The sequence below is a fragment of the Teleopsis dalmanni genome, chromosome 2 (assembly GCF_002237135.1).
Source record: "Teleopsis dalmanni isolate 2A chromosome 2, ASM223713v2, whole genome shotgun sequence".
Classification (NCBI taxonomy): Eukaryota; Metazoa; Arthropoda; class Insecta; order Diptera; family Diopsidae; genus Teleopsis; species Teleopsis dalmanni.
The window spans coordinates 167,892,393-167,902,258 of NC_051847.1; positions in this window are offsets into that span (position 1 = coordinate 167,892,393).

Here is a 9,866-nt window from a genome sequence, read left to right on the forward strand (position 1 = left end):
TTATTTTCCAATTAGGTCGGCACCAGTTCGGTACTCTGCACTGCTGAAACAGTAATGAACACCGAGTGGGGGTTGGGGAATATCTATTTCAGTTTCCACATTTGCTATTTTTATGTTTTGAGTTTTTTAATTTCCCTTCTCTTCAGCGCCATTCTTTGTTTTCTATTCCTTGTTTGCGTATTGTGAAAAGTTGCTTTACTAGGGTTTTTATGGTGTCCATAAATTTTTATTCTCTTTACGAGGGCATAACAGTCGAAATTAAGTAAAATTTGAAGTTAGTTGCTTGCCTGCTCACTGTTTGGAAAAGTTTTTACTGTTTGCTCGGAAAATTTTTACAAGATTTTCCAAATGTAGAACTATGAAAGTTCCTTACTTGAAAAGGATGTAAAGGAACTTAGCCAAATTTTAAAACTACGACTCTTTTTATTTGTAAATTTTTATTTTGTTTCATTTGAGAGCTTTTTGTGTTCATTTATTTGTTTTTTTTTTTTTTAGGTTTATTGCTTAATTTTGTGGCAAGCAAATAAAATTTTATTATTAAAAACACATTCCTCTATGAATATCGGATTTCAAACATATTAAGTTTGTGTTGATATTTTCCTTTTTCTAAAATTCAGTTAACAATTATTTAAAGTTAATTTAGCCACAAGCAGATAAAGTTAAAGGATAAAAAACTTTGTGGCATTTTTTTAATTGATTAATGGAGATATCAGATATTAAAAATAAATTTTTACTATATGGTGAAAACAAAATGGATATAATAAAATTATTTATTACTAAATTTATTACAAAGAATCTTTCGCAAATATGTGATAAAATTATACAAAAAATTTGTTATAATAAAAAAATATTTTTCTTAAATAGTAGTTACTAGTAAAATTTTGTATTTTCAAAAATATAGTATTAATAATACAAAATAGAAAATAAACTGTACTCGTTTCCAATCTTTTTTCTAGTAGTGTATAATATGTATAACATTATACAAGTTAATAAGTTATAAGGTATTGATCTACTTAGTCTATTTCTTTTTTACAGTATTTTATTCCTGTGTTTGTGTCTAAATAGATACTAATTCGCAATAAGATGATAACCCATTTGTTACAGCGTTTGAGCCTAAATAAACACTAAATATAATGCAATGATAACCATAATGTCCGTCTAAATAAATAGCACAATAATATAGTTAGGCACATTCCTGATTGAATATTTTGTGTTATTCATATATAAAAGAGTTTATGTTTATACTTGAACCAGTAGAGTGAAGTGTTATTAACATATTAGATTTGTTCTTTGAATAATAATATTTATAAAAATAATTTATGAAAAATTTGTAAATTCTAAGAAAAGATATTATCAACAAAATTATTAGAGTCAGAACAAAATAATTATGTTTTTTGAACAGAAAGTTATTTAAAATCTCTAGAAAAAAGAAAACTTGGAACTATCACGTTGAATTGATGTAATTTAATAGGTCATTTGTCTTTTTCCAAAGAATGATCTGAAAAATTATTAAAAAAGAAACAAAAAACTAAAGGAAGAATTAATAAAAGTGCCATTTCGCAGCACTAGAAAATTCTATTAAATGATAATAAAAATATTGCCAGTTTTCATTTATGGGAAAACAGAAGAAAATTTACAAAAAAAAAGAACTAGATCTATTCCATTGCATTTGGATAACTGAACAGATCTTTTGTCTTTCATTAAACTACAGCCCGACAAACTTTAAGACCATGTTATACTAATACTTCTGGTCACGTCTAATGTGAGATTGTTGTTGGTTTAAAACAGGGTCCAGAAAAACACTGTGCTGTGCACAAAAATGCAAAGCACCACGCACAAATGTTGTGTGATTCTAAATAAAATTTCACACCACAAATGTGGTGTGCAAAAATTTTTATGCACATCTTAAGTGCACATCTTGTGTGCACAAACAAAACGCACATTTCACACGAATGTGGTGGAGTGAAATAAAACTCGCACACGCATTCGGTGTTTGTGCCGAAGTTATTTCGCACAGCACATTGTGTGTGAGGCACCCAGCTTGCCCTCGCACGCAACGTGTGCAGAAAAGAATACGAAGAGCACATTTTGTGTGTAGACTCGAAAATAAAAATGCTGGGTACGGAGTCGAAATGTCTACTGCACATTCGTGTGAAATGATGATTTAAAAGCGCACAATATTATGACAAATATCGCAGCACAATAGTACGTAAAACTGATTTGTATTAATTTTGGTCTTAATACGAAATATTTTATTGAAGAAATGATTTTGTATTTATATTTTAATTTTGAATTTATTATTAGATTTACATTTATTGCTTATATTACTTATTATATTAAGGTTAATTAATTTAAAACATGGGAATAAAGTTAATTTCACAATGTACATGAAAACTTTGTTATAATATAAAATATAAATACTTTATAATATATGAGTTAAATAGGAACATGAATTTAAAAGAGAAAGAGTATTTGTTTCGAAATGTTATAAGAAAGAGGATCGGTTCTACGGATCTTACTTTGAAAATATTAAATATATCAATTTTGGACTACTTCATAAAATTTTATTTATCACTTAATCATCACTTAAAAATTAAAATAAACACTATAGAATATTGCTTTTGTCCTTTAAGGTGTAAGTGATTAACACGAATGAGGCATAGTTTGTTTGTTTTTTATTTGAGTATCATTTAATAGTAATTTACCTAATCTATTATTAGTATACATTCATATATTTCTGTGGAAACTAATTGTTTTGTATTTAAAAATGTTGTGTCTTACCAAAAGAGTTATAAATTTTACTTCCTTTTCATGTTTTTTAAGTTCACATTAGCAAATCTAGGTATCCTGCTACCTAGATTCGTGTCCTAATCTTTCGTGTTTTTTAATAAAAGTTAGATACTCTACCTATGTAAATACCTATTTTTTGGGAATAAAAAAATCTTCCTAAAATATGTTATTATTTCTTTTAAACTGGTGCAAAACTTACCAAACAAATACTTTAGGTTCACTTACTAAATTTGCATTTAAAAATGCACAAAAGTTGGGAAGTAATATACAAAAAACTAATATTTTAAGTTAAAATACAAGTAAGGTTAAGACAGTTATAATTTTTAGTTAACATTATAAATACTTAACAAAAATAATTATTTTAAATATTTGTTAATTTATGCAATTTTTAACATAAGTAAATATCAATTTTTTTAAAATTTTCCACAAAATAATATTTTCTATTTCAAACAAAATTGTGAAATCCATATAATTTTTTTCCACCCTTGGGTGCAAGCGTAAAATCGCAAATTTGTGCACATTTGTGCAATTGTAATATGAACAGCACACTCGTGTGCACAGAGAATTTTTTGTCGCACAGTGCGGTGAGAGCATAAAATTTTCTCGCTCATCTGATTCTGCACATTTTTATAAGTCAGTCGCACAGCACAAATGTTTTTTTTTTTTAAGCTATACGAGCTAAGGGATGTGGAATCTTCAAAAGATACTGGTAGCCCGTACTACCAGCATGCACGATTCGCAACCAAGACTTACTCTTTTGCTTGATATTTGCGCCTACGTACTAAACCTCATCCTAACACCGTGTCTCTTCTAACCATAAATCCCTCCGGAACCACCTTTAAGCATTACTTCGGAGGGTGGTGATTCAGCGATTGCTGTCATCTCTTACTGCTCTTCTAGTTCTCTCTGCTGCTCTCTGTTCTAGTTCTCTCTTTCGCAAAAATACACACCAGGTTCCAGATTTCTGTTGACTTTAATATCAGTTGGATGATGTTATCAGGTGTGACCTGCTCTCTGGTTGCTCTTGCCAAGGAGCTGCGGTGGCTCTCATATCTCGGGCAATCAAAGAACACATGTTCCACCGTTTCTTTTGTATATGGACATGCTGGGCACGTGTCGTCTTCGTCATGTTTGACAATTAACATCTGGGTTAGGTAGTAGTTCACCTGCCCATGCTTTCTGTTGGTCCAATCACTTATCTTCGGAATGAGCCTATGCATCCATCTTCCTTTTGTGGATATATCTCAACTCTGTTGCCACTTATTCAATGCTTCTTCATTGAGCTGATTGAAGTTCGTAACCCTTTTTGCTACATGCTTTTCCTTTTCAATTTCTGCTTCCTGCTGTAGTGGCATCATTCCGGCAATAACCATGGCCGCGTCAGTAGATACTGTACGGAATGCGGAAACAACTCTGAGAGCGCATCTTCTGTAGGCTGCGTCTACTCCTGATCTGTACGTCTTTTTATTCATTGCATCTGCCCATATGGGAGCCGCATATATAGCAATAGACTTAACTACATTTGTGAGTAACTGCTTCTTCTGTTGTCTAGGTTCACCTATATTGGGCATTATTCGCGATAGTGCACATGTTGTTTTCGCACATTTTGCAGCAACATATCGTAAATGCTCTTTGAAGGTGAGTCTATTGTCAATCATTACTCTAAGATACTTGATTGCTTGTTTTGATGTGACTCGCTCATTGCCAACAGTTATTGTAATGTACTCAATCTTTTTCCTGCTGCTTACAAGAAGGACTTCAGTTTTATGATCAGCAAGTTTGAGGCCTACACTTGTGATCCAGCTCCTTACCATAGCGACCGCTTCGTTGCATGTTGATTGTATCTTTTCTATATGTTTCCCTTTAACCACCAGCGCGATGTCATCAGCAAATCCAATTATTTCTGCGCCTTCTGGGAGCTCAAGTCTCAGCACACCGTCATACATAATGTTCCACAATATTGGACCCAGTACCGAGCCCTGTGGTACCCCTGCTGTTACTTGGTATGACTTTGCGCCTCTGTCTGTGTAATACAAAAGCACTCTCTCTTAAAAATAGTCAACGATTAATTCTACTAGGTACTTTGGAACGTCTTTCCCTTGAAGTGCTGCTAGAACAGTGTCCCAGTCCGCTGAGTTAAATGCGTTTTTAACGTCTAATGTAATGATGACACAGTATTCTTTGTCTCCTTCGAGCCAACGGTCTCCTTTAATGGCATCTTTTGCTATGGCTATGACTGCTTCCACAGCCTCAATTGTGGAGCGTGCCTTCCGAAAACCAAATTGTCTATCTGATAAACCATTGCCATTCAAGGCTTCTTCTAGTCTTCGGCTAATTATCTTTTCCAAAAGTTTACCGGCCGTATCAATCATACATAGCGGGCGGTAGCCTGATGCATCTTGTACGTTATTGCCCTTTGGTATAAGCACCAACCTTTGTATTTTCCATATCTGGGGGAATGTTCTCTCCTTTATACATGCGTTGAACACTTCCCTGAATGAATCAACGTTGATTTCTGTGGCCATCTTTAGTGCCAGATTTGGTATTCCATCTACTCCAGGTGCTTTGGTTAGTTTCAAACCTTTGCATACCACTTCCAATTCTTGCCTGCTAACCTCAGGTATTTCATTCTGTGGCTCACTATCTTGTACTGTATAGGGTATATCAGCTCTCTGCGGGAAGAGACCTTCAACTATTGCTTGTAGCTTAGCTGCGTCTGTTGTAACTGGTGGACGGTAGCTATATAATTTTTTCATAACCACTTTATATCCTAGTCCCCAGGGGTTATTATCGACCTCCTCACACATTTCCGTGAAGCATCTTGCCTTGCTATTCGATATCGCCTTTTTTAGGTCAGTTCTCAATGTTTTATAGGCTTCTTGGTGCGCTATAAAATTTTCGCGACCCCTTGCTCTTTGACATAGGCGTCGCGCATGTTTGCATTTTCTTCTCAGTTCGGAAATTTGGTCAGTCCACCAATACACATGTTGTCTGCCATTCCGCCGGCCTTTCTTTGCCATAGATGCGTTACATGAATTTGTTATGCAGCGCATCAGTTGTATTGCTTTATCATTCGCACTGCCAGTTAGGTGGATGTCGTCCATTGAGAGCTTAAAAGCTTCTTTGTCCAAACTTACTCCTTCCATAACGGATTTGGAGTGGCTACCGCAGGAATGGTTCTTGCTGAGCGGTCATGTATTTCGAATATGATAGCTTGGTGGTCACCATGTGTGTAGATATCTGACACTTGCCACTCAGTTGAATTAGCTAGTGGATCGCTGATAAATGTCAAATCAATCTTAGAGCTTCTACCGTTCCTTGTGAATGTATCCTTTTGGCCGCAGTTCAGTAATACTACATCCAGGGTGGCCAATGCTTCTAGTAGGCACTCTCCCCTGGGGTTTGTCAATGTTGAGCCCCATTCAATGGCCCAGGCATTGAAGTCACCGGCAATCACTATCGGCTTCATATTTTTAGCGTCGCTAACAATATTGTCCAGTCTTTGTTTGTATTCTTCGATTGATAGACTGGGAGGTAAATAACAGCTGAAAAACGTTATTCCATTCACTGTACTTTTTACGTATGCTTCCCCTCCGTCGAAGACCTTCTCTAGTGGGAATTTACCACACGTCCATATCGATGCCTTGTTGCACTTGCTGGTAGCCCAGCAGTGATTGTCTAGTGTACTATAATGTTCGCTCATTATAGCTAGATCTATTTTTAATTCGCGTACAGTCTGCTTTAAAAGATCCTGTGCCGCTTCACAGTGGTTTAAGTTCAGCTGTAAAACTTTCATCTTTTTTTATTTAGTATCCTCCGACGGGCAGTCAAGTAGTGGGGACATTTAGGTCCTCCCGTAATATGGTTAGCGTCAATATTTGTGTCAGTTCTACAAAGTAGGCAGTGAGGGGCACCTTGACACGCTTTAGCAAGGTGGTCCTCTCCACCACACTTGTAGCAGTGTTTAGACCAGTCTTTGGAGCTCTGACAGTTCCTTGCCACATGTCAAAAATCGAAGCATTTGTAACATCTCCTGGGGGTAACTTTTTGGAGTAATCGGCACACGGTCCATCCAACTCGTAGTTTGCCCACCTCCTCAGATTTACCGGCCAGCTTCTTTGGTATTACAATTATAGCCGTTCTGGTACCTCCAGGGGCATTTCTTATTGTTTTGATCGCCGAGGGATGTATTTCGCCTAGTTGGTTTTTCCATGCATCAATTATTTCCTCTTCTGTGGTTATTTCGTCCAGGTATCGTAGTTCAAAGGTAGCTTCCTCCGTTAGCGTTTTGACCTCTATTTCCTCAGGTAGTATACTTTTGATGTGGTCTTGGTGGACACTTGTTATTGTTTCTGCTGATCTTTTGAATTCAAGCAGAAGTTCCCCTTTTTGTGTTTTCCTGATAGAGTGAACATCATTACCGACTGCTTTAAGCTCTGGAGCTCCTTTTACTTTCCGGAGTATGTCCGCAAAGGAAAGTTTCTCAGACGGTTTAATAATCACTACATCCGGTCGAGGTGGTTTCACGCGTTTTTTTGTTTGTAAAACCCAAGCGTGTCGTTTGTTGTTGTCTTCAATTGGTGCTTGAGGTACATCAGCGTTGCCGTTCGTCCCGGCCACCGTTTCTAAGTTGCTTTCCAATGCTTTCCTTGGCTCCTTAGACTTAGTATTATTTGCCCCCACGGGTCGATTTGTTTTCGTCTTCTTAGGCGGTGTCTTCCTACTTTTTTCGATTTCTTCTCCTAACCGTTTGGATATAACTGGTGTTTGCTGCGGCTGAATTGTTTGGGTACCTCTATCGTTGGTTTTAGCAGTGATAGTTTTATTTGGTGTCTCTTCGGCAGTTCTTTTATAGAGCGATGATATCAATGCAACAAGATCACATCGTCATACATAATGTTCCACAATATTGGACCCAGTACCGAGCCCTGTGGTACCCCTGCTGTTACTTGGTATGACTTTGTGCCTCTGTCTGTGTAATACAAAAGCACTCTCTCTTTAAAATAGTCAACGATTAATTCTACTAGGTACTTTGGAACGTCTTTCCTTTGAAGTGCTGCTAGAACAGTGTCCCAGTCCGCTGAGTTAAGTGCGTTTTTAACGTCTAATGTAATGATGACACAGTATTCTTTGTCTCCTTCGAGCCAACGGTCTCCTTTAATGCCATTTTTTGCTATGGCTATGACTGCTTCCACGGCCTCTATTGTGGAGCGTGCCTTCCAAAAACCAAATTGTCTATCTGATAAACCATTGCCATTCAAGGCTTCTTCTAGTCTTCGGCTAATTATCTTTTCCAAAAGTTTACCGGCCGTATCAATCATACATAGCGGGCGGTAGCCTGATGCATCTTGTACGTTATTGCCCTTTGGTATAAGCACCAACCTTTGTATTTTCCATATCTGGGGGAATGTTCTCTCCTTTATACATGCGTTGAACACTTCCCTGAATGAATCAACGTTGATTTCTGTGGCCATCTTTAGTGCCAGATTTGGTATTCCATCTACTCCAGGTGCTTTGGTTAGTTTCAAACCTTTGCATACTACTTCCAATTCTTGCCTGCTAACCTCAGGTATTTCAGTCTGTGGCTCACTATCTTGTACTGTGTAGGTTATATCAGCTCTCTGAGGGAAGAGGCCTTCAACTATTGCTTGTAGCTTAGCTGCGTCTGTTGTAACTGGTGGACGGTAGCTATATAATTTTTTCATAACGACTTTATGTCCTAGTCCCCAGGGGTTATTATCGACCTCCTCACACATTTCCTTGAAGCATCTTGCCTTGCTATTCGATATCGAAACTTTTAGTGTTCAGTTATCGATGTTTAAATAGGGCTCCTTCGGTGCGCTATAAATATTTCGCGACCCCTTGCTCATTATAGCTTGATCTATTTTTAATTCGCGTACAGTCTGCTTTAAAAGATCCTGTGCCGCTTCACAGTGGTTTAAGTTTAGCTGTAAAACTTTCATCTTTTTTTATTTAGTATCCTCCGGCGGGCAGTCAAGTAGTGGGGACATTTAGGTCCTCCCGTAATATGGTTAGTGTCAATATTTGTGTCAGCTCTACAAAGTAGGCAGTGAGGGGCACCTTGACACGCTTTAGCAAGGTGGTCTTCTCCACCACACTTGTAGCAGTGTTTAGACCAGTCTTTGGAGCTCTGACAGTTCCTTGCAACATGTCCAAAATCGAAGCATTTGTAACATCTCCTGGGGGTAACTTTTTGGAGTAATCGGCACACGGTCCATCCAACTCGTAGTTTGCCCACCTCCTCAGCTTTACCGGCCTGCTTCTTTGGTATTACAATTATAGCCGTTCTGGTACCTCCAGGGACATTTTTTATTGTTTTGATCGCCGAGGGATGTATTTCGCCTATTTGGTTTTTCCATGCATCAATTATTTCTTCTTCTGTGGTTATTTCGTCCAGGTATCGTAGTTCAAAGGTAGCTTCTTTCGTTAGCGTTTTGACCTCTATTTCCTCAGGTAGTATACTTTTGATGTGGTCTTGGTGGACACTTGTTATTGTTTCTGTTGATCTTTTGAATTCAAGCAGAAGTTCCCCTTTTTGTGTTTTCCTGATAGAGTGAACATCATTACCGACTGCTTTAAGCTCTGGAGCTCCTTTTACTTTCCGGAGTATGTCCGCAAAGGAAAGTTTCTCAGACGGTTTAATGATCACTACATCCGGTCGAGATGGTTTCACGCATTTTATTGCTTGTAAAACCCAAGCGTGTCGTTTGTTGTTGTCTTCAATTGATGCTTGAAGTACATCAGCGTTGTCGTTCGTTCCGGCCACCGTATCTAAGTTGCTTTCCAATGCTTTCCTTGCCTCCTTAGACTTAGCCTAGAATAAATAACAATTAATAGTATTTTTCAAAAATTATTTTAAAAATCTCAATATTTACTTTCGATTTGTTTTCGTCTTCTTAGGCGGTGTCTTCCTACTTTTTTCGATTTCTTCTCTTAACCGTTTGGATATAACTGGTGTTTGCTGCGGCTGAATTGTTTGGGTACCTCTATCGTTGGTTTTAGCGGTGATAGTTTTATTTGGTGTCTCTTCGGCAGTTCTTTTATAGAGCGATGAT